The following is a 22,587-nucleotide window of genomic DNA, read 5'->3' as shown; positions in this document are numbered from 1 at the left end:
TCTCCAAGCAAGGAAACCAAGTTCAGTGGAGTAAGCAAATCCTGTAGGGTCATGTAGCAAAACTGACAAAACCAAGATATATATCCTGTTGCCTCTGTCTGTAAGGTGTGTTCTACCTTTGCCTGTCACTGATGAAGACTGTCTGTGACTTGCATAGTTCGACTTATCATTGTCCTCTGAAACTTTTAAAAGCTTAGAATTTATGTTTTTCACTTTTTTGCCATATCCTTAAGAGACAGAAATATGTCTGGGGTGGTAATTATAGACTTCACCCATTGACAGCCTTCTACTTCTGTCTCTTCTCTAACACATCATTTATTTTGCTTTTACTTAGCAACAAACAGAAGCCTTTGAGTCAAGAGATTCATAGAGAGCAATATGGCTAATAAAAAGCACAAAATTAAATTTTATTATGCTTAAAAACATCTCACAGCAAAACAGTTATTGATACCTCTATAAAAGGCAGTTTACAGTTATGCATTTCTGTAAAAAGTGCAGATGTGAAATAGAATGCCTCATTCCTACATCAGGATGAGATGAGATTAAACATTTTTACGATGCCTTTTAACATAACTCCAGGATTTGTTCTTGCAGATGCTATGGTTTGGAAATAAATCTGAGAAAACAGAGTCTAACAGTATTTGCCTAACAACAATTTCCTCTCAGACTTTACCCCCAGCCATGATCCCACCTTTTGTGATCTGTTTGGAATTGTCTCTCTGAAGCTGACTCTCTCAAAGTCATACCACTTTAATTCATGGGCCTGGAACTTCTCTCCTGATTAAACACACTCCACTGCTAAATGGAGAGGGGGATGGTTGGCACAGCCTTCACAAAACACAGTTATCGCCACTGCTGGTATTGCTACACTATGGCTTTCCATATTATTTTTTAAATAAGGAAATGAAGACAAATAGTTTAATAGTGTCTGTAATAAGTTGGCAGTGGGTATCAAGGTTGTTTTTTCTCTTGTGTTGACAACTGATCTTATATGCAATGATATATATATAAAAATGATCTTGGTACCTAAAGTGGACAAACTTTTATTGCCAGAATGAGGTTTATTAAAACCATACTGCCTTGGTCAAGTTAGCAGTTGCTTTATGAGTTCCAGAAGGTAAACATTTCTAAAATGAGAAATGAGAAAATGTCTAGATAGGATGCTATGGCTCTTTCTGGACCTAATTAATTGACCCTCCTTTTAATGCTTTGAGGGTTACCTAATATTATGTAACATATATAAGTAATTGACACTCAAATCATGGCTCTCTTCTACCAGTTTAAAAGGGAGAGAAAATGTTATTATGATCTCATGGTAGGGTTCTACCAGTTTATCCGATTGATTTACCTCCATAAACTTGAGATTAATTTTACCATAAGACTTCAAGTTTTTTAATGAAGCTAGGAATTATGAGAAGAATTGGATCAGTCTTCCTTACTGTTTTATTTTGGGTGACAGAAAATCATCTCATAGGTGATAACTTATAGTTGCTTCTGTTAGTTCTCACTACAGTGAGTAATTATCACTAATGAAACATATAAACGGCCCTGATTTGAAAAGCAATCACATTTCCAAAATCAACAGGGCCTTAACAACTAGGAAAGGTTTTCGTAATGTGTATATCACAAGTCACATTTTATAATGGAGATACTGTTAAGTTTCTGGGACACATTAAGTACAGTTTCACTCTGAGCCCTAGAATATCAGGAATTTGAAGTTGGAACACTTCAAGATTACCTACAATTCCTAATGCTATGAATGCATCCTCTCTAGAGTTACCCTAATTAATGTTTGATCAAAAATTAACTTGGGTTACCTCTAGAGCTATGGACCCACATTCAAGACAGCTTATTTTTTAACAGGATATCTCTTAAAATTATGTTCATTCAAATATGACAAAATACAGTTTAGGAAGTAACTTATGAAATTATTTTCTCCAATTTGAAGATAGTGATTGCTGACTGCTACGTCCTAGCTTCTACTGACCAAACACACTTGGAAGCATTGACTATTCCAGATGTAACTGTATGTGAATTTATTTTTCTTGCCAAGAATTTCAGTATTTCCTTTTTATCTCTTTTTAACCAAGCCAACATCTATGAGGATCAATGTAAACTTTCTTTTATCAGAAAAATTTTTAGCAGTGAGTTTTTCTTTCAGTATCAGAAATAACCAGTGAGTGTCACTGTTCCAACACAAACACTTATGGGCTTGTCATATAAGAGTCAGCAATAACCTTGTAGGAGCTATAAGTGCTCATTGGTGCAAAGTGAAAGGCATCAATTCTTTCTGAGCCTACATTTGTATCAGGTTCCATTCTAGGCACTCCATGTATATCATTTATTTTTTTATTGACTCTTCTTAGTTATACATATGGTAGAATCCATTTTGACATAATTATACAAGCATGGAATATATCTTAACCTCAATCAGATTCTAGTACCTCTCCTTCCCTGTCCCTTTCACCATGCCCTGCTCCCTTCCCTCTTTTGATCTTTCTGCCATTTACCCAGGGTTATTATTTTTAAAATTAATTTCTTGTGGATGTACACGATGATGAGATTCACTGTAGTATATTCATATGTGTACTTGGGAAAATAATGTCAGATTCATTCCACTGTCTTTCCTTTTCTTATTCCCCCTCCCTTCCCTTCATTCCTCTTTATCTAATCCTCTAAAATTTTATTCTCCCCCTCCCCAGTATTGTGGGTTTGTTTCCATATATGATAGAAAGCATTCAACCTTTGGTTTATTTGAGGTCGGGTTATTTCACTTAGCATGATAAAAGGAGACATTATTCACGCCATTCAATCTGGAAAGGAGGCTGAGAGAAGATAAATAACTTGATTGAATGTGACATAAATCAGTAAACAACAAATGTGATCTTAGGAACCAAAACATGACACCAGAGTCCCATTTTTTCCACTACCCCCACCTGGATGCAGACTTTATCTGCAAATTGGGGAGGCTTATGAACTAGCATTTCAATCCTTGAACATGTTGGTATTTTAACTGACTCAATACATAACATCTCTCTATTTCCTGCCTGGAGATTCTGAACGATTTAGGTATAGAATACTAAGAATGAGGGATGGAGATTAAATGGCCATTTTTTTTAACTGATGAAAGCTAGAATCGAACTTAAAATATATGCAATGATGTAGCCTAATTTTGTCTTCTTGTTCTGAATCTGAGATCTACCCACACAGTGACTGACACATCCTGGAAATCCCAGGCAACCCACACAGGGGTGGTGGTACCCATACCACATGGCAAAAGAGAGAGCAGACCAAAATGAAGAGGAAAGAAGAAACTGCTGAATCAAACATTCCCAGTACTTTTTGTTTATTTGTTTACCATATTAACAACCCAAACTACTCAAATGAACTGTTTTTTTTTTTTTTTTTCAAGAAAAGGGAGACTAGTAATGTACCTTACTACAGGGAAATATAAAGAACATGAAAAATGTCCCTAAAAGTGTTATGTTAGAATATCTATAAAATCAGGCAAGATTATCTCAGGCACTACAGCTTGTTTTCCTCTGAGTCAAATGGGAATTCATTGAATAATGGGTTTTAAGCAAAGAAGTCATTAGCCGACTTTGTTTTAAATCATCTGGCTTATGTCTACCCAATCCTAAACTCAAGCCTACCACTGTATTAGGTAATGTTGACAGTAGAGAAACCAATTCAGAAACTTATAAAAGATGGCGGTAGTGTTAATGGTGATCAGCCATGGTTAGATTCAGGATGTATTTTGAAATTGGATTAAATGTGGGTTATGTGAGAGATCAGTTAATATTCTGGGTTCTAATATTTTCTCCATAAATTGAGAATAGAAAATTATGGGTGAATATGGTCTGGAAGCAAATATCAAGAGGTTCATTTGGGAATGTTAAGTTTGGGAACAATTATCTCAGACCAAGTGGAAATATGAAGGAAATAGATACATGATATAATTGCTTAGAGTTAGTGGAGGATATCCAGACTGAAAATGTATATTTGGGGATATCAGCCTACACCCACAATTAAAAAGCATGATAATGGGTAAGATTACTAAGCATAGGGAATATATATAAAGAAGAGAATGCTCCAAATGTTGAGCCCTGGAGCTTATGAAAGTTAGCAGGTTGAGATATGAGAGGATTGTCATAGGAGACTGAGAAGCAGCAGCCAGTTGGAGAAGAGCCAAGTGGATGTGGTGCCCTGGAAGTCAAGTGAAGATAGTGTGTCAAGGAGAAAGGCACCATCTATTACTTCCAAATCCCCTGATACACTAAGATGAAGACTTCACTGCCTTTACTAATGAAGAGGCCACGGATGACTTTGACAGTCTTAGAGGAATGAGGGTAACAAAAATTTATACATGATATATATGAGAAATTAGAAATAGTGAATACTGACTCTACCTTTCTCTACTTTTGTGTACTTTTAAAGTAAAAGGAAGTGAATAAATTGAGAATAATTTGCCAGAAGAAGTGAATTCAAGAAAGGTTGCCTTTTTCTTTCTTCTTTTTCTAGTATGTTTGTATAATGATAAGGATTGGCAACTAGAGAGGGAAGAGGCTTGATTGGATTCTGTAAGGAGAGAGCCAGGAGAGACTGAGCTGATGTCCTGGAGTCAGGGAGTTGGATGGAAACACCTCACCTATGCAAGAGAAGAGATGCATTAGTTGGGACTGCAGTTATCTAAAGTATCTGTCAGGAAGGTAGAATATGTGGGTACAGATGCCAGTAGGTGGGTGAGAGCTGTGGAAGTTTTCTTCATATTGCTTCAGGCTTCTCAGTGAAATAGGAAGTAACATCATCAACCAAGAGTGAGATTTGGGGAGGAGGTGTGGAAGCCAGAATTGGAAATGAAGGAATAAAATATGACAAAAGTCTCCTAGGAAAATGAGAGATGAAATGGAAATACATTTTGGGCAATGGACAGTGTGAACTTGAAGTTGTCATTATGAATTGGAAGGAGACGTCCCTCAAGTTGGTTTTGCATGCTCCTGGTGTGGTCTAGCTGCCTAGGCGTGAGCATGGAGGAGGTGTGATGTGCGTGCACACGCACTCCTCACGGTTAAAAAAACCCCATTCTACATCCCTTCTGGGATCTTCAAAGCATGTTGTTCATAATGCTTATATTCGTTTTATAGTTACAGCTGAAATAGTATTTTTAAAATAATAATACAAAGACTTGATACCTTAACTCTAAGGCAACTGCTATACTTTTTCTTCCCTTGGGCTCCCTTCCTCTTGACAGTTGATCCCAATCTTAAAACAAACAAAATTACACACCAAAGCAGCATGTTCAACTAATATGACCATTATGTAAACATGAAAATTATTTTATAGATTAATCTCCTTCCCCTTATTACACATAAGGAAACTAAAGAGTAGAGAGACCAGCCTCTACCACCAGATTCCATGCAGTCCCATGTAGAGAATTTCCCAAACGTCACCTTGTTTTCCTTAGAATCAAATCACAGATCAGATTCTGCCTATTTTATGATATTTCCAGGTTTTGTTTTTTTTGCTCTTTTTTGGCAGTCTTATAGGAACAAAATGCAATGTGTTTCCAGTATGGATACACTTCTAAGATGGGTATAGAAAAATTCTATGCTAATTCCCAGTAGATGCCTAACCTGTATATTTAATAACTTGGTTGAAGCAGAAGTAACATATCCCTGCATGATATCCCTCATATTCTTGTTAGGATAATGGCACCACTGTTGCCTGGTTAGCTCTTTACTTTCTTCGTCGCCTTTTTATATTGTTTTTCATAAGCTACAGCAAACCCATGGAAAATCCAGAGTTACAATTGTTACCATTATTATTACTTTCTAGTTTCCATTTGTAATTAAAAACCTAAATACCTGGATTATTGTCCTCACTCTAACATTGCCTTGTAACTTGGTTAAGCAATTGAGCTTTCTGGGTCACTAGTTTTTAACCCATAATACAAAGAAAATGGACTAGATCAATGGTTTAAATATTTTAAAGTAACACAATCTACACTAGGATAAAAAAATTTAATTATTTTTGTTTAAATAAAAGCTAAAGGAGCCCAGATGCCTACTCACTTAACACTCTTTCACTGCCTTTGGTTTTCTCAAGGAAGGGGCAAATAACACAACTGCTCCATAAATTCTAATTCTAAAATCAGACTAGAGTATCTAATCTTTCTTCCAGTTATCATTATATAGGCATGCTATGTTAATGGAGAGGGAAAAAGGATGAGAGAGAGAAAGAGAAAGAGAAATGAAAAGTTTAGCAGAAGATGTTTATGTTCCTGTGGTTACGAAGACCCTTCAATACCTTCTGCAGCAGACTATCTTTCTCCCTGATAATGTAGTCTCAGAGGACAGGCAGGCTCAAGGTAAGACTGAGGTAAACTTTTGCAATTTGTTATGTTAATCACTCTCTTCCATGAATCTTCTTTTCTAAGCCCTATAATATTATAAACCTGCATTAGTAGAAGAATGTTCAAAGGAGAGAAATTGGTGATTCATCCCTGCTAAGCTGGGTACTGGGAGATTATGAAGGCACCTGCCAAGATCCAACCAGTATGCTAATCATCAGGCAGTATCCATCTCATATAATTCCACTGAATGTTATCCAGTTCTTTGGAGAAGTGAGAAGGAAGACTCCTTCATAATGAAGTGATTAGTATGCAGAGTTCATTTAGGGGAAGAAAATGACAAAAGCCAAAAGAACACGTCAGATTATTTCAGTGATTTTCCATATACATACATGCAGAATTATCTCATTTTTATGTATCTATAGGATTGCAAATTTTGATGTGTATTTTTTAGGATTTATATTCAATTTTTCAATGTTGCACATAGTATGGTAACAAACATCATTGTTCATTATATATATATATATATATATATATTTTACTTTGTGCACATATTTCAGTTAAAGAACTTTCCAGCAGTGGAATTTTTTAGTTAAAGGGACTATGTGTTTTAAGTTTGTGAGTTTCTGCCCTCAAACCAACATTTGCAGTTTTAAAGTCCTATTAATAATGTATGACAGCACCCATTTCTCTATATTTTGCCTACCTTGGGCATTATAGTGTTTTGAGAAATATAGGCCATTTGATAGATGAATAAATGGCACTTTGTTTTAGTTTGTACTTTTTAATTATTAGCAATATTCCATACCATTTTTCTCTTTTTCTAGAAACATCTCCTTATATATGTCAATGAATGATGGCAGTCTAATTCTGTCTCAATATCCTCTTTCATTCAACTATTAGGATTGGACTTGGAAAAACTTTATAATTCATTTACATATTTTTTTGATTATGGTCCGATAATAAGTTAAAAAATACACTTCTTTGGCTCTATGAAAGTGAAGTGTTATGGCTGTCTGTCTGACAGCCTGAGGATGTGTTTTTGTTTATCCTTCCCCTTTTGGGTAATTGCTAAGTCCTTCAGTTGCTAGGGATAGAGATGCTGAACTGTTCCCACCAACAAAACAAGAACAAAACATACCCATATTTGAGTGGTTGTTCCAAAAGTGCTTAAAAACCTCTACTTTTTTATGTTCAGCATTCGGATTTCTATAGAATGGTTGCAAGCAGCGCATATACTACTTACAGTCTTTAAGCTAAACAACCAGCTGGTCTTCTCTCCCTTTCTCTTAAAAGCTTTTCTGCCTTAAAGGCAGAACGTTTACCTTCTTATGTTTCATGAAGCTTTGCGCTTATTTTTCCACATGGAATATATCTATATTTGTCTTTAACCTTCCCACAGATTTACTTTTTTAGAAAACCTATTTCTCTTACATCTAATACTTACATTTAACTTTTTTTTTCTTTTTGATTGTACCAGGGATTGAACCCAGGGGTGCTTCACCCCTGAACTACATCCACAACCCTTTATATTATTATTTCTTGAATTTTGAGACTGGGTCTCATTAAATTGCTAAGGACCTCACAAAGTTGCTGAGGCTGTCTGTTGATGGACCCTAGACTGATCCCATGTTCAGTTATTTGCACTGCTATAGGAACTGGAGAACCCATTCTAAGTGAAATAAGCCAGACTCAGAGAGTCAAGAGTCAAATGTTTTCTCTCATATTTGGAAGTTAGAGAGAAAAGAAATACAAAGGAGAATCTCAAGAAAATAGAAAAGATATCAGTAGGGGTAGGGGATTGAAGGAGAGGGAGAACAAAGAGGGAAAAGAGGAAAAATTGAGGAATATAACTAGCCAAATTATGCTACATGCATGTATAACAATCACAATGAATCCACATTTATGTATAATTATAATGCATCAATTAAAAATATATATGCAAATAAGTAAAATGAAGACCTGAAAGTAGTGGAAGGGTAATAGGAGAAGCTGGGGGAGTGGGATGAAAAGCGAAGTACTGAGGAATTAATTGGAACAAATTACGTTACATGCATATATGAATATATCACAATGAATCCCACAATTGTGTATAATTAGATTGCACTAATAAAAACATAAAATTTCAAAAAAGAAAGTAAGAAAAAATGAACTCTTTAAAGTTATCCAATTAGTTGGTCATGACTCACTTGCAATCTGAACTGATTCATTAGCTCTTTGGAAAGAAAAAAAAATAAAACAATATCCCACACAACTTTGGTCCTAATCAAGGAAAACAATTGTGGGTTAAGTTGTGCATCTGCATTAGTAGTATATGATTCAGTCTGATTTAAAGATCATTATTCTTTGAGTCAGTGAGTAGTTGAAGGCAATACTGAAAAGTTTCAGCTTTTCATTTAAACATCCTCTAGCTGAATATCCTTCCACCTCATTCAGTGATGGTGGCATCTAGATTTACTAACTTATTTAGGGACTTTTAACCAGATTAATATTGGCTTTTCCACTGAGATAGATAATAAACCTAAACTGTGCCTCACTCATAAATCCTAATGTAACAAGTGTTTCACAGGAATAGAACATTTGGTAATGTATAACAAGTTCTCTGGAGAGACGTTTACTCAGAAACTTCTTTTTAATGACAGGTTTCAATTCACTTTGTGTTTCTGAGGATTATTAGTCTTAGATAACTTCTTCTTTCAGTGTTCTTTATTAAAGTTTCCATAGCAACTTTTCATGCAAAACTTGAATTTTTCAGACAGATATACATCCTGACACAGGAACTAGCATTTTGAAATTGATAAACATGAATAACCAACTGTATCAGGATCTGGGGTCCTCCCATTACACAGCTGAGCATACCTAGTTCTCCTCTCTCCCTCAGCCCATACTCCATTTACAGTTTTCACTTTTTCATTGAATTTTCTTGTTTCTTCTTCCAGCTAGCTGTACCTATTTGCTAAGCATCTTTCTTGAATCCTTGCACTTATTTTGTACATTTTTTTGCTTTTAAGTGCTCATTCTTTATGTAGGTTTGACCCTCACTTTTGATTAACATCTCAATTTTGTCTCCTACCATCACTTCTCTCTTAGGTTTCTGAACCCATGTACTGAATTGTCCCAAACTCAACCCAAGGTTGGTAGGTGGGAAGAGTAGCCATTGTATCTCATTCCCATCTGATTCTCTTCACTGCATTTGTAGCTTGGTCAATGGAAAACATGTCAGATTGACTAAACCTGAAACAAAACCATGAAGTGGGGTCTCCTCTTTTCTCTATGTCTCCTCTTTATCTGATCTCTAGCCAATTGTGGAATTCTGATGTTTCTTTTGTAGTGTTCCCCACATGCTGTATTTTCAACTGCTCAGAGTTTGATTCTATATTAAGGATTCCTGATGATCTCCAGAGCTCTATGCTATGAACTTTCCATAAACTTCTGCATGTATGAATCTTCCTAAAACTTACTTACAGTAATTTGAGCCCCTTTCTTAATGTTGTTCAGTTATAGTTCTTGATTAAATGGAACAGACAAGATGATTCAGTTTCATAGACCATTACAAAATTGCATTGAACTATATGTCCTTCTCTGGATTCACTTGTTTAGAGTTCTGTAAAGATACTTCTCCCAACTCATCTTCTTCTTCCTCTCACAAAACTTTGTCTTCCATATATTTACTCATTATTACTCATACTTGAAGTAATTCTAGAATCTCTTGGTATATCCAAATTCTTTTATGTGTGAAGTTCAGCTTAAATTGTAAATTTTCCTAAGAAAATTAGTGTAAAATTATTATGGTCATCCTGAATATCTAGATTTTGTTCCTTCTAAATAATTTTGTGTTTTATAATTTTAATAGCACAACCAGCAAATATACATATACATATGTGATTCTACATATACATACATATGTGTGTATATATATATTTTTACAGAAATACATACACATATATTTATACATTATACAATATATATTATATATAATATACAATATTTATATATTATATATTATGTATATTTATATATGTATATATTTATATATATTTATATAAATGTACACATATGTGTATGTGTGTATATATATATATTTCTGCAAAGACAGAAGTGTCAAGTGAGAAAGAATAATGAATAATATGTATATATATATATACATATGTATGTATAAATATATGTGTATGTGTGTATGTATATATATGTGTATGTGTATAAATACTGTACCTGGGTACAAATTTTAACTCTGTCAAACTGTATATCTTCCAATAAGTTCTTAACCAACAATGGGTCTCAGTTTGTCATCTGTGAATCATATTTCTCAAAAAACTAGGAATGGAACCACAATATGACCCAGCTATCCTGCTCTGTGGTATATATACAAAAGATCTAAAATCAGCATACATCAAACTTTATAGCAGCACAATTCACAATAACCAGGCTATGAAACCAAACTAGGGTATCCTCAACAGATGAAGAGATAAAGAAAATGTGATATAAAATGTAATATATATATATATGGAGTATTAATCATAAAGAGGAATGAAATTATGATGTTTGCTGGTAAATGAATGGAACTGAAGATGATCATGCTAAGAGAAATAAGCCAGACCCAGAAAGTTAAGGTCTAGTATTTTCTCCAAGATGCAGAAGCTACTCCAAAATAAAGAACAAAAAAGGAAAGAAAAGAAAAGGAAGGGGAATTTCATGATAATTGAAGAAATACCAGTGGAGTAGAGGAAGTAGATTGAGGAGGACAGAGGCGGAACAGGGCAAAGAGAGAACAATGGAATGAATCGGCTTTAACTTTCCTGGGTACGTATATGAATATACCACAATGAATCTCACCATTATATGCCGCTTGCCGCTGACCAACTGGACAAACGACACGTACTCTTCAGAAGTTCATGAAGCAGCTTCCACTTTATTCGGATAACACCCTCAATATATAAGCGGTCTCATGCATAAGCAATTGTAACCAGATATGTCCATCCAATCCTATTACAGGTCAAGCCATCGCGAGCTCAAGCATACATGTAAGATATATCTGTCCACGCGCTAGGCGGCTGAACTAATTATCATACAGCCAATGGTAAACGCTTTCTGTTTTTCTCAAGGTGCATTCAGCACACCCTTTGGCTCTCTGCCAGTTGCTATCTTGGATGCATGTGGCGTAACCCTGGGCCCCAGGTCTCGCCTGCCACAATTATATATATTTGCAAGACACTAATTTTAAAAATCTGTAAGTAAATTGGAGAAAGATTAGAAGAGTAGAGGAAAGGGAATGGGGGAGGGAACAGGGAAGGGCAAGGGGAAATCATAGGGACTGAATTGGAACATATTATATTCTGTGCTTTTATAATTGTGTCAAAATGATCTTAATATTATGTATAACTAAAAAAAAACAATAAAAATATGAGTGGCTGGGGATATAACTCAGCTGGTAGAGTGCTTGCCTCACAAGCACAAGGCCCTGGGTTCAATCCCCAGCACCACAAAAAATAAATAAATAAATAAAAATAAAAATATGAAAAATAATTATTAAATTATATCCCCCAGGGGTCTTTCAGTTTATGTTGCATAAACTGATATTTAAATGTATGTCATATAAAATAGAACATACAATCTAATATTATAAAGTAGATTCTACTATTATGAAGTAGATTTCATCACTATGTTTTTATCTTAAATTCTTCAGGTCCATATCTTTTGAGGATGTTGAAACATTGGAATTAAAATAGTAAATGAATTATGGAATGATTTTTTTCTATCATGTCATAGAGTAAAATTCGTTCCATTGATATTCTGCTTAAAATGTGGGATTACCTATATAAAATATTAATTGAATAAACTGAGGTAAACTTTACTGAAATGAAATCAAAACCTTACTAAATACAAGGTACTGTTCCCAACATTTTGAAACAGGGATAAGGACACAGAAATTAATTCAAAAGTGTGGTGTCTAGCCTTTAGGAATCAACTTTTAATGAGGAAGGCATAATAAAGGAATTATTATAATTATGGGTATAAGAAGTTGCTGATTGATACAATTCACTGAATTTTTATTATGAACCAGAATCTATGCCAGAGACTTAACAAAAGCTAAATAAAATGCACTGACTAAATTTTACAATAGCATCCCAAGGTATTTATTATTAGTCCTATAGAGCAGAAGAAATAACTGAGGTCAGATGTTAATCTCCCTAAGGTCACATAGCTAGAGTGGTAAGAATTTCCTCCCAACTACATCTTATTAAGCATCTTCTAAGGTTTACATACATTTATGAGGAAATAGTTTTTTAAAAAGCTACGATTATTCTTAAATGAAGCCATCACTTGGAAAGTTGGCTTTGAATGTAGTCTTAAAGCTGTTTTAAAGATGAGAGTTTCATTGACCTGAGGGATAAACAAAGGAATTTATATACAGTTGTAATGGTTAATTTGAGTTGTCAACTTGATTGGATTAAGAAATGCCTGTGATTAAGAGACTTCTGGGTGTGTCCATGAGGGTGTGTCTAGGAATGATTGGAATGTGGGATAGTGAATGGAAGTGGAAACACTTCCTAAGTGTGGACAGGTAACTTGGATGGAATAAAAGTTGGAAGAACAAAGCAGCAGATGCAGATGCAAGCTCCACTCTTCTTGAATAGGTTCTTGATTGCTGCTTTGATCATCTAAGGATATTGGACTCTCGCTTCTTCACTCTTCCAAAGTGAACTCTGCCAGTGATTGATTCTCCAAGTAATTTCCAGAACCTTTAATCTTAGACTAGGGTAGCACTGTTGATCCCCTTGAACTGGGACTTCTGCCTCTTGGACTGCACAGCTACTGGTTCTTGCAACTCTCTAGCCTGCAGATGACCATTGTGGACTATCCAGCTTCTGGTTGTGTAAGCCAATCTAATAAATCCCCGTTTTATAGTCATACTTCCTATTGATTCTGCTTCTCTAGAGAACCCTGACTAATACAACAGTCAACAAAATGAGCAAAATCTCAAAATAAGGAAGTGTAGGTCACATTCAGGGTATTCTGGTGGCTGATGGTTTTGAAGAAGAGCAGGGAGTGAGCAAGGAAAGAGGTACAGCTTTTGAGTTTGGGTGGGCAGGATATTAAGAGTGTGTTACTCACACTGGGAAAATGTAATTGGAAAATCTGGCCATCCTAAACTCTTTCAAAGATGACAGCTAAATCATCTTGCATAACAGCAAAAAGAATCTACCCACCTGCTTACTTTCTAATGCAATTTACTGAAAATTGTGTCTTCCTACACACATCTTCAGAATGAATTTGGCCTATACCAGATAGTAATTTGGCTGCAGCTCTAGTCCATATGAATAGCTCATTTATCCACAATACTTTTCTACTCTCTTTCTGGTCTATTGAGTTTGTAAGCAATTTTTCTCCAGCTCTTTTGTTCCCTCTCACAGGCCTGCAATAGTTGTGCTCCCCTTGCTGTGGGCTTGGGAGGAGTATGTGGGCAGCTAAAGGCAAATATAATGAAGGTGGTTTTGGGGTATGGAGTTTTAGGAGCTTCCACCAGTTCTTAGCTTCAATAAAGTGTGGTACCAGCTATAGAACTTTCAATGGGTATGGAAAATTCACATTAACATTAACATGATTAACATTAATATTAAAATAATAATTAATATCAAAATTAATATGTTGATGAAAACAGCATATTCATATTATTTTACAAAATACTATAGCTCATTTTGTGAATTGCAAAACCAATTCCTATCTGAGATTATTTAATTTTATTATAAGCTTTGAATGCAATTACATTTACTTATAAATTTCTAATACAAGACCTTATACTCAAAAACCTTTGTACTACTTATTTTAAGAAGGTATTTATGTAATAGAATAACTTCAGAATATCAGTAAGTATTAATAAATTAATAGGCAAAAGACCACTTTACAAGTTATCTCATATATCCTTACTCAACTTTTACTGTAGGACAGTGAAATTACATATGATCATTGTTTAATTTATATGTATGAACACATATATTTGCATCTATATAACAGAAAATTTCCCTAAAAATCTTTAAAGTTTCTGACACCAATCCATGATAAATGAAATCAGACAATTTCAAAATATACTCAGCAATTTACTCCTTTTTGACAAAAAAGAATAAATCCATTAGTTAGCCAATTTATTCATTACTGATTAACCAGTTAATCAGTTAAGTTATCAGAGTTAGACATATAATTGGTCACTTGGAAGGTAGAGAGTTAAAACTTGAAAAACTAAAAACATAAAGTCAAACACTGACAATTTCTCTTTCAAAACTTTATAAGAAGTATACTCTGGTCCAAGATGTAAGAATCATTTTTTATTAGCATTATATCAGCATTAATAATGATGTCTTAGTTATAAGGACTCCATTTTTTAAAAAGTCTCTGCTTTCATCTGCCAAAATCAGATTTGTAAGCTGATAACTGACAATCTCCTAGCATATAAATCATAGAAGTGTTATTCCACTTTCACTGCTATGACCCAAATACCTGACAAGGTATCTTGACCTAGAGGAGGGAATTTTTATTTGGGGCTTATAGGTTCAAAGGTCATTCCACTGCATTGCTCTGGGCCTGTGGTAATACAGAACATCATGGTGTTCTGGTGGAGGAAAGCTACTCAGCTCATGGTGTATGGTGGAGGAAAGCTACTCAGCTCATGTGGGATGGGAAGGAGAAAGATGGAGGTGCCAGGTCAAAATGTAAACTTACATATATGATTACAAGACAGGTATGATGCTACATCATGTAGAGCCGGAAGAATGAGAAGTTATATTCCATTTATGTATGATGTGTCAAAATGCATTCTACTGTCATGTATAACCAATTAGAACAAATTTTTAAAAAGCATAAAACCCAAAGGCATGCCCCCAGTACCCTACTTCCTCCAGCCATATCCTACCTACCAGGATAGCAGTCCTTTTCATTATTAATTAATAATTAGTGAATTATTAATTAATTAAATTGACTATTTCACTGATTATGTTACAGCTTTCATAATGTAACCATTTTACCAATGTATTCCTGCATTGTCTCACATCTTAGCTTTTTGGGGACAACTTATATCCAAACCATAACAGCCACTTAGGATGACTTTCAGTAACTTATCAGCTTTTTCCCCGCCTCTGGTATATACTTCGCTATTATCTTTTTTCTTTAATTTTTTATTACTATTTTGTCTTTAAGTGACTTTCATAAATTAAGACATATATAGGGGCCAGGGTTGTGGCTTAGTGTTAGAGTGCTTGCCTAGCATGTGAGAGGCACTGAGTTCAATACTCAGTACAATACAAATAAAAGAATAAAACGAAGGTCTATCAACATCTAAAAAAAGATTAAAAAAAAAAAAAGACATATATAGAGGTGATTATCAGTAGTTTTAGCTTGCCCAAAGAAAGGTGGATTATGGGGTGGAAATTAGAGAAAAAGTATAGTCATTCATTAAAGAACAAGCTCTGGGAGAGATAACATTAAGGGCAATAAGCATATTAGTAGGAACCAGTGTTTCCTAAATTATTATATGCCAAGCACTGGTGGTTCATTTATTCAGTCCTTTGTGTGGATTTATTGCAACCTCCTAACAAATTTATGAGGCTAGAACTAATCAAATACATATTCAATGAATGTGGTCCAGATAGATGAAGTAACTCGTCTGAGACTGCATCATGATTTCCAATCATGTTCTTCTCCTGAAGAGACTGAACTCTTAACCCTTTATAGATATTAACAAGATCTTGAGAGTTGTGGACCCATAGTTCCTATAAGCGCAAAAGGACAGGAAGCAGACCTCAAAGAATTCAGAGAAACCTTGATTCCTTCACAGATTCCAGATGGGGAAAATGGGCAGTCAGTTACAGAGGGGATTTTGGTTTTATAGGGTACAACAAGGATGATGTAATCATTGGAAACCATGCACGTGCAGTTTTGACCATGCAGTTTTGACTTTCAGGGGCTAGTTGTACAGGTTTAAGCCAGACCCCAAGGGATGAGAACTCAAATCTTGTCCATTGTCATTCAGTACTAATTTGAAATGGAGGAAGGTCAAGGTTTATGGCCTGTCATTCTGAATCTGACTCTTTCCTTTAGGGCCCATTGTTATCAGGAATGCTCTGGGAGAGGTTTAATGTTTGGCCAATTTCCCCTTGCACCTCCTGAGCCACACTGTCTGTCCATTTATCTTGGACAGCTGTCTTACAGGAATATTGTTTTCCATAACCCTTCAGTTCCCACTGACCATGGAAATCAGAATTAAAAGTGTTTGTCGAATGGAGTGTTTTTAGTTTGTCTTCAGACCTATCCAAGAGGAAGTATATTAACAGGACAGAACAACAAACTGCTGTGTGTTGGTGAATAAATTACTAAAGAGGAGAAAGGTAACTTACTAATGAACTCTAAATTTTTTTTTAAAGCATGCCAAAAGTCTACAGAAGTCCTTATTTATATCAAAAGCCCATGACCACAGTATACACATCCCTAGTGTTCAGTAGAGCCATAATTACCTCAACACACTAGGGTTTTACATGTCTTCCTGACTTAATTGAAATCGCATTAGTAACTGTAGGGAGAGTCACATGCTTATTCTGGAAAATTGGTCCAGATAGTCCCCTTATTTTATTAAAACTTTCCTCTTCTAACACATCTCTTATTCTCCTGGACATGGTTGAAAGCACCCAGAAAACCACTCCAGATGTGGAAACTCCCACAAGCAGAGTATCTGCCTTGAAGGGAGGGAGGGAGAGAGAGAGAGAGAGAGAGAATGGCAGGGGAACTATTCTTAGGTAGTGGAATTTCCAGTGGGCTAATAACAATCTGACCAATGACTGACAAGGAAGTTCACAGGCTAACAATCTAGGTTGTAAAATGATGTGGGGGGTCAAAATAAAGGCAGCAGCAAAATGGCAGGAGAGAAATAGCTGCAGTCTTGTTAACTCATTGTCCCTTCAAGGTAAATGAAAAAATAGCAAAATATCATGTTTTTTCTTCTATTTTCTCAGGAAATTCTGCTTAAATTAGTTCCAAATTCTTTATTAGTTTTATTTTTTAATTGACATGTAATTAAGTGTTCATATTTAATGGCATGCAATGTGATAATTCAATACTGGGGTTGTAGCTCAGTGGCAGAGAACTTGACTAGCATGTGTGAGGCACTGGGTTCGATCCTCAGCAATACCACATAAAAATAAATAAATAAAAGTATTTCAAAAAAATGTTCAATATGGTATTCTGTACCCAGTTGGTGCCAAAAAACCAACACAAACAAGCAAACAAACAAACCAACAAACAAAAACCTCTTTTAAACAGCGGGCAATTAGCTTTCCATCTTCTTATATATTTATAATTTCTTAATGTTTGAAGCCTTTGAATTACTCTTTTCTCTTTCTCCATAAAAATACATAATCAGCTTTATGACCTATATTTACCCTACTATGATGTGGAACCCTAGAACTTACTCCTTCTTCTTAACTACAATTCCAAATTCTTTTTAATTTTTATTGTAAACAAATGGGGTACAACTTGTTTCTCTATTCATACATGAAGTAGAGGTATACCATTTGTATAATTTACATAGGATAATGGAGTTTGATTCATTCTGTTATTTTTCCCTTCCCCCCAACCCTCCCACCCCTCTTTTCCCTCTATACAATCCCTCCTTCCTCCATTCTCACCTCCCTTCCACCCCCCATTATGTATCATCATCCGCTTATCAGCGAGATCATTCATCCTTTGGTGTTTTGAGATTGGCTTATCTTACTTAGTATGATATTCTCCAATTTCATCCATTTGCCTGCAAATGCCATCATTTTATTATTCTTTATGGCTGAGTAATATTCCGTTGTATGTATATACCACAGTTTCTTTATCCGTTCATCAATTGAGGGGCATCTAGTTTGGTTCCACAATCTGGCTATTGTGAATTGAGCAGTAATGAACATTGAAGTGGCTGTATCACTGTAGTATGCTGATTTTAAGTCCTTTGGGTATAGGCCAAGGAGTGGGATAGCTGGGTCAAATGGTGATTCCATTCCAAATTTTCTGAGGAATCTCCACACTGCTTTCCAGAGTGGCTGCACTAATTTGCAACCCCACCAGCAATGTATGAGTGTACCTTTTTCCACACATCCTCACCAACACCTATTGTTGCTTGTATTCTTGATAATCGCCATTCTAATTGGGGTGAGATGGAATCTTAGGGTAGTTTTTGTTGGGACTAATGACACGTTAACTAACTCAGGCTGACTCCTTACTTCCTGGCAGGTGAGCAGGATCAGGGCCTCAAAGGCGGTTTCAAGGGTTGGTGTTGATAAATCGGATCACCATCAGGGATTGGTTAACAACAGTTCTGTGAACGTGATCAGCTTGTGCTTGCCATATAGTCCTATGGGACTCTCAACTGCATGAACCCCCGTGCCTGTGCCTGGCCCTTTAAGCTGATTGGTTCCCACCTATCTTCCACCCTACATAAAAGCTGTGTGACTTCCTCAGTAAACAAGTTCCTGCTGTGACTGGTCTTCCTGATGTGTCTGATTGTCCTCTGCTGGGAGGGCTGGGTGTGGGCGGTCAGTCAACCCTACCTATCCCGGTCTGACCTTCTTGGGGAGTATCCCCTTCCCTTGTCGCTGGTCGAGAAGAGCAAGGGGGCGTAAGACCCCTACAGTTTTGTTTTGTTTTTTTGTTTTTTTTGTAGTGCTGGGGATTGAACCCAGGGCCTTGTGCTTATGAGGTAAGCACTCTAGCAACTGAGCTATCTCCCCAGCCCCCCTACAGTTTTGATTTGCATTTCTCTTATTACTAGAGATGTTGAACATTTTTTCATATATCTATTGATTGCTTGTAGATCTTCTTCTGTGAAGTGTCTGTTCATTTCCTTAGCCCATTTGTTGATTGGATTATTTGTATTCTTGGTGTAGAGTTTTTTGAGTTCTTTATATATTCTGGAAATTAGTGCTCTATCTGAAGTACGAGTGGCAAAGATTTTCTCCCACTCTGTAGGCTCTCTCCTCACATTGCTGATAGTTTCCTTTGCTGAGAGGAAACTTTTTAGTTTGAATCTCTCCCAATTATTCATTCTTGCTTTTATTTCTTGTGCTAATGGAGTCCTGTTAAGGAAGTCTGATCCTGGGCTGACATGTTGAAGATTTGGACCTATTTTTTCTCCTATAAAATGCAGGGTCTCTGGTCTGATTCCAAGGTCCTTGATCCATTTTGAGTTAAGTTTTGTGTAGCATTCTGCTGTATATGAATTTCCAATTTTCCCAGCACCATTTGTTGAAGAGGCTATCTTTTCTCCATTGCATTTTTTTTTTTTTTTTGGCACCTTTGTCTAGTATGAGAAAATTGTATTTATTTTGGTTTGTCTCTGTGTCCTCTATTGTGTACCATTGACCTACCTGTCTATTTTGGTGCCAGTACCATACCTTTGTTGATACTATTGCTTTGTACTATAGTTGAAGATCTGGTATTGTGATACCCTCTGCTTCACTCTTCCTGCTAAGAATTGCTTTAGCTATTCTGGATTACTTATTCTTCCAGATGAATTTCATGATTGCTTGCTCTATTTCTGTGAGGTACGTCATTGGGATTTTAATTGGAATTGCATTGAATCTGTATAGCACTTTTGGTAGTATGGCCATTTTGGCAATATTAATTCTTCCTATCCAAAAACATGGGAGATCTTTCCATCTTCTAAGGTTTTCTTTATTTTCTTTCTTTAGTGTTTCGTAGTTCTCATTGTAGAGATCTTTCACCTCTTTTGTTAAATTGATTCCCAAGTATTTTATTTTTTTTCAAGGCTATTGTGAATGGGGTAGTTTTCCTAATTTCTCTTTCTAAGGATTCATCACTTATCTATAAAAATGCATTGGATTTATGAGCATTGATCTTATATCCTACTACTTTACTGAATTTACTTATGAGTTCTAAAAGTTTTCTGGTGGAATTTCCTGGTTCCTCTAAATATATAATCATGTCATCAGCAAATGGGGATAATTTGAGTTCTTCTTTTAATATTCATATTCCTTTAATTTATTTCATCTGTCTAATTGCTCTGGCTAGAGTTTTGAGGACAAAGTTGAATAGAAGTGGTGAAAGAGGGCATACCTGCTTTGTTCCAGTTTTTAGGGGGAATGCTTTCAGTTTTTCACCATTTAGAATGATATTGGCCATGGGCTTCGCATAGATAGCCTTTTCAAAGTTAAGTAATGTTCTCACTATCCCTATTTTTTCTAGTGTTTTGAGCATGAAGGGGTGCTGTATTTTATTAAATGCTTTTTCTGCATCTATTGAAATAGTCATGTGATTCTTGACTTTAAGTGTGTTGATATGGTGAATTACATTTATTGATTTCCTGATGTTGAACCAACCTTGTATCCCTGGGATAAAACCCACTTGATCGTGATGCACTATCTTTTTGATATATTTTTGTATATGATTTGCTAAAATTTTGTTCAGATTTTTTTGCATCGATATTCATTGAGGATATTGGTCTAAAATTTTCTTTCCTCAATGTGTCTGATTTAAGTATCAGGGTGATATTGACTTCATAGAATGAGTTGGGAAGGTTCCCTCCTCTTCTATTTCATGGAATACTTTGAGGAGTATTGGAATGAGCTCTTCTTTAAAGGTTTTGTAGAACTCGGCTGAGACCCCATCTGGTACCAGACTTTTCTTTGTTGGTAGGCTTTTGATAACTTCTTCATTTCATTGCTTGAAATTGATCTTTTTAAATTGTGTATCTCCTCCTGGTTCAGTTTAGGTAATTCAAATGTCTCTAGAAACCTGTTGATGTCTTTGAGATTTTCTTTGTTGGAGTATAGATTTTCAAAATAGCTACTAATTATGTTTTGTATTTCACTCGTGTCTGTCATGATATTTCCTTGTTCATTCTGAATTGTAGTAATTTGAGTTTTCTCTCTCCTTCTTTTTGTTAGCGTGACTAAGTGTATATCAATTTTATTTATTTTTTCATAGAACCAAGTATTTATTTTGTCAATTTTGTTGATGGCTTCTTTTGTTTCAATTTCATTGATTTCAGCTCTGATTTTAACTATTTCCTGTGTTCTACTACTTTTGGTGTTGATCTGTTCTTCTTTTTCTAGGGCTTTGAGTTGTAGTGTTAGGTTGTTTATTTGTTGATTTTTTTCTTCCTTAATTGAATGTGCTCCATGAAATAAATTTTCCTCTAAGAACTGCTTTCATAGTGTCCCAGAGATTTTGATATGATGTATCTTTGTTCTTGTTTACCTCTAAGAGTTTTTTTATTCCCCCCCAATGTCTTCTGTTATCCATTCACCATTCAATAGCATATTATTTAATCTCCAGGTGTTGGGGTAGTTTCTGTTTTTTATTCTGTCATTTATTTCTAATTTCGATCCATTATGATCTGATAGAATACAAGATAGTATCTCTATCTTCTTGTATTTGCTAACAGTAGCTTTGTGGCATAATATATGGTCTATTTTAGAGATGGATCCATGTGCTGCTGAGAAGAAAGTGTATTCGTTCTTTGTTGGATGGTATATTCTATATAAGTCCATTAAGTCTAAATTATTAATTGCGTTATTGAGATCTATGGTTTCTTTGTTCAATTTTTGTTTGGAGCATCTGTCCAATGGTGAGAGAGGTTTGTTGAAATCACCTAGTATTATTGTGTTGTGGTATATTTGATTCGTGGAATTGAGAAGGGTTCGTTTGAAGGACATGGAGGAGCCCCTGTTTGGGGCATAGATGTTTATGATTGTTATATCTTGCTGATTTATGCTTCCCTGAAGCAGTATGAAATGTCCTTCTTTACCCCTTCTGAGTAACTTTGGCTTGAAATCCACATTATCTGATATGAGGGTGGATACTCGGGTTTTTTGCTGATTCCATATGCATGGTATATTTTTCCCATCCTTTCACCTTTAGTCTGTGGGTATCTCTTTCTTTGAGATGAGTCTCTTTCAGGCATCATTTGGTTGGATCTTTCTTTTTGATCCAATCTGTCAGTCTATGTCTTTTGATTGATGAGTTCAGGCCATTAACATTCAGGGTTATTATTGAGATACAATTTGTATTCCTGATCATTTGACTCATTTTTGTTTTTTGACATGACTTGGTTTCTCCTTTATTTGGCTATTACTTTAGGCTAGTTCCTCCCTTTGCTCATTTACATCATTGTATTTCATCTCTTACTCATGGAATATTGTGCTGAAAATGTTCTGTAGTGGCGACTTTCTTTTTGTAAATTCTTTTAGCTT

General features: G+C 35.5%; 1 protein-coding gene across 1 annotated transcript in view; it reads left to right on the top strand.

The window, feature by feature from the left end:
• Nucleotides 1-22,587, top strand: part of Ano3 (anoctamin 3) — a 441,314-nt gene that overhangs the window by 103,829 nt on the left and 314,898 nt on the right. The gene's annotated exons all lie outside the window — the stretch shown is intronic.

Source organism: Sciurus carolinensis, chromosome 11 (assembly GCF_902686445.1).
Source record: "Sciurus carolinensis chromosome 11, mSciCar1.2, whole genome shotgun sequence".
Lineage (NCBI taxonomy): Eukaryota > Metazoa > Chordata > Mammalia > Rodentia > Sciuridae > Sciurus > Sciurus carolinensis.
Note: the sequence above shows the minus strand (reverse complement) of the source record. Positions and strands in the feature narration are given on the sequence as shown.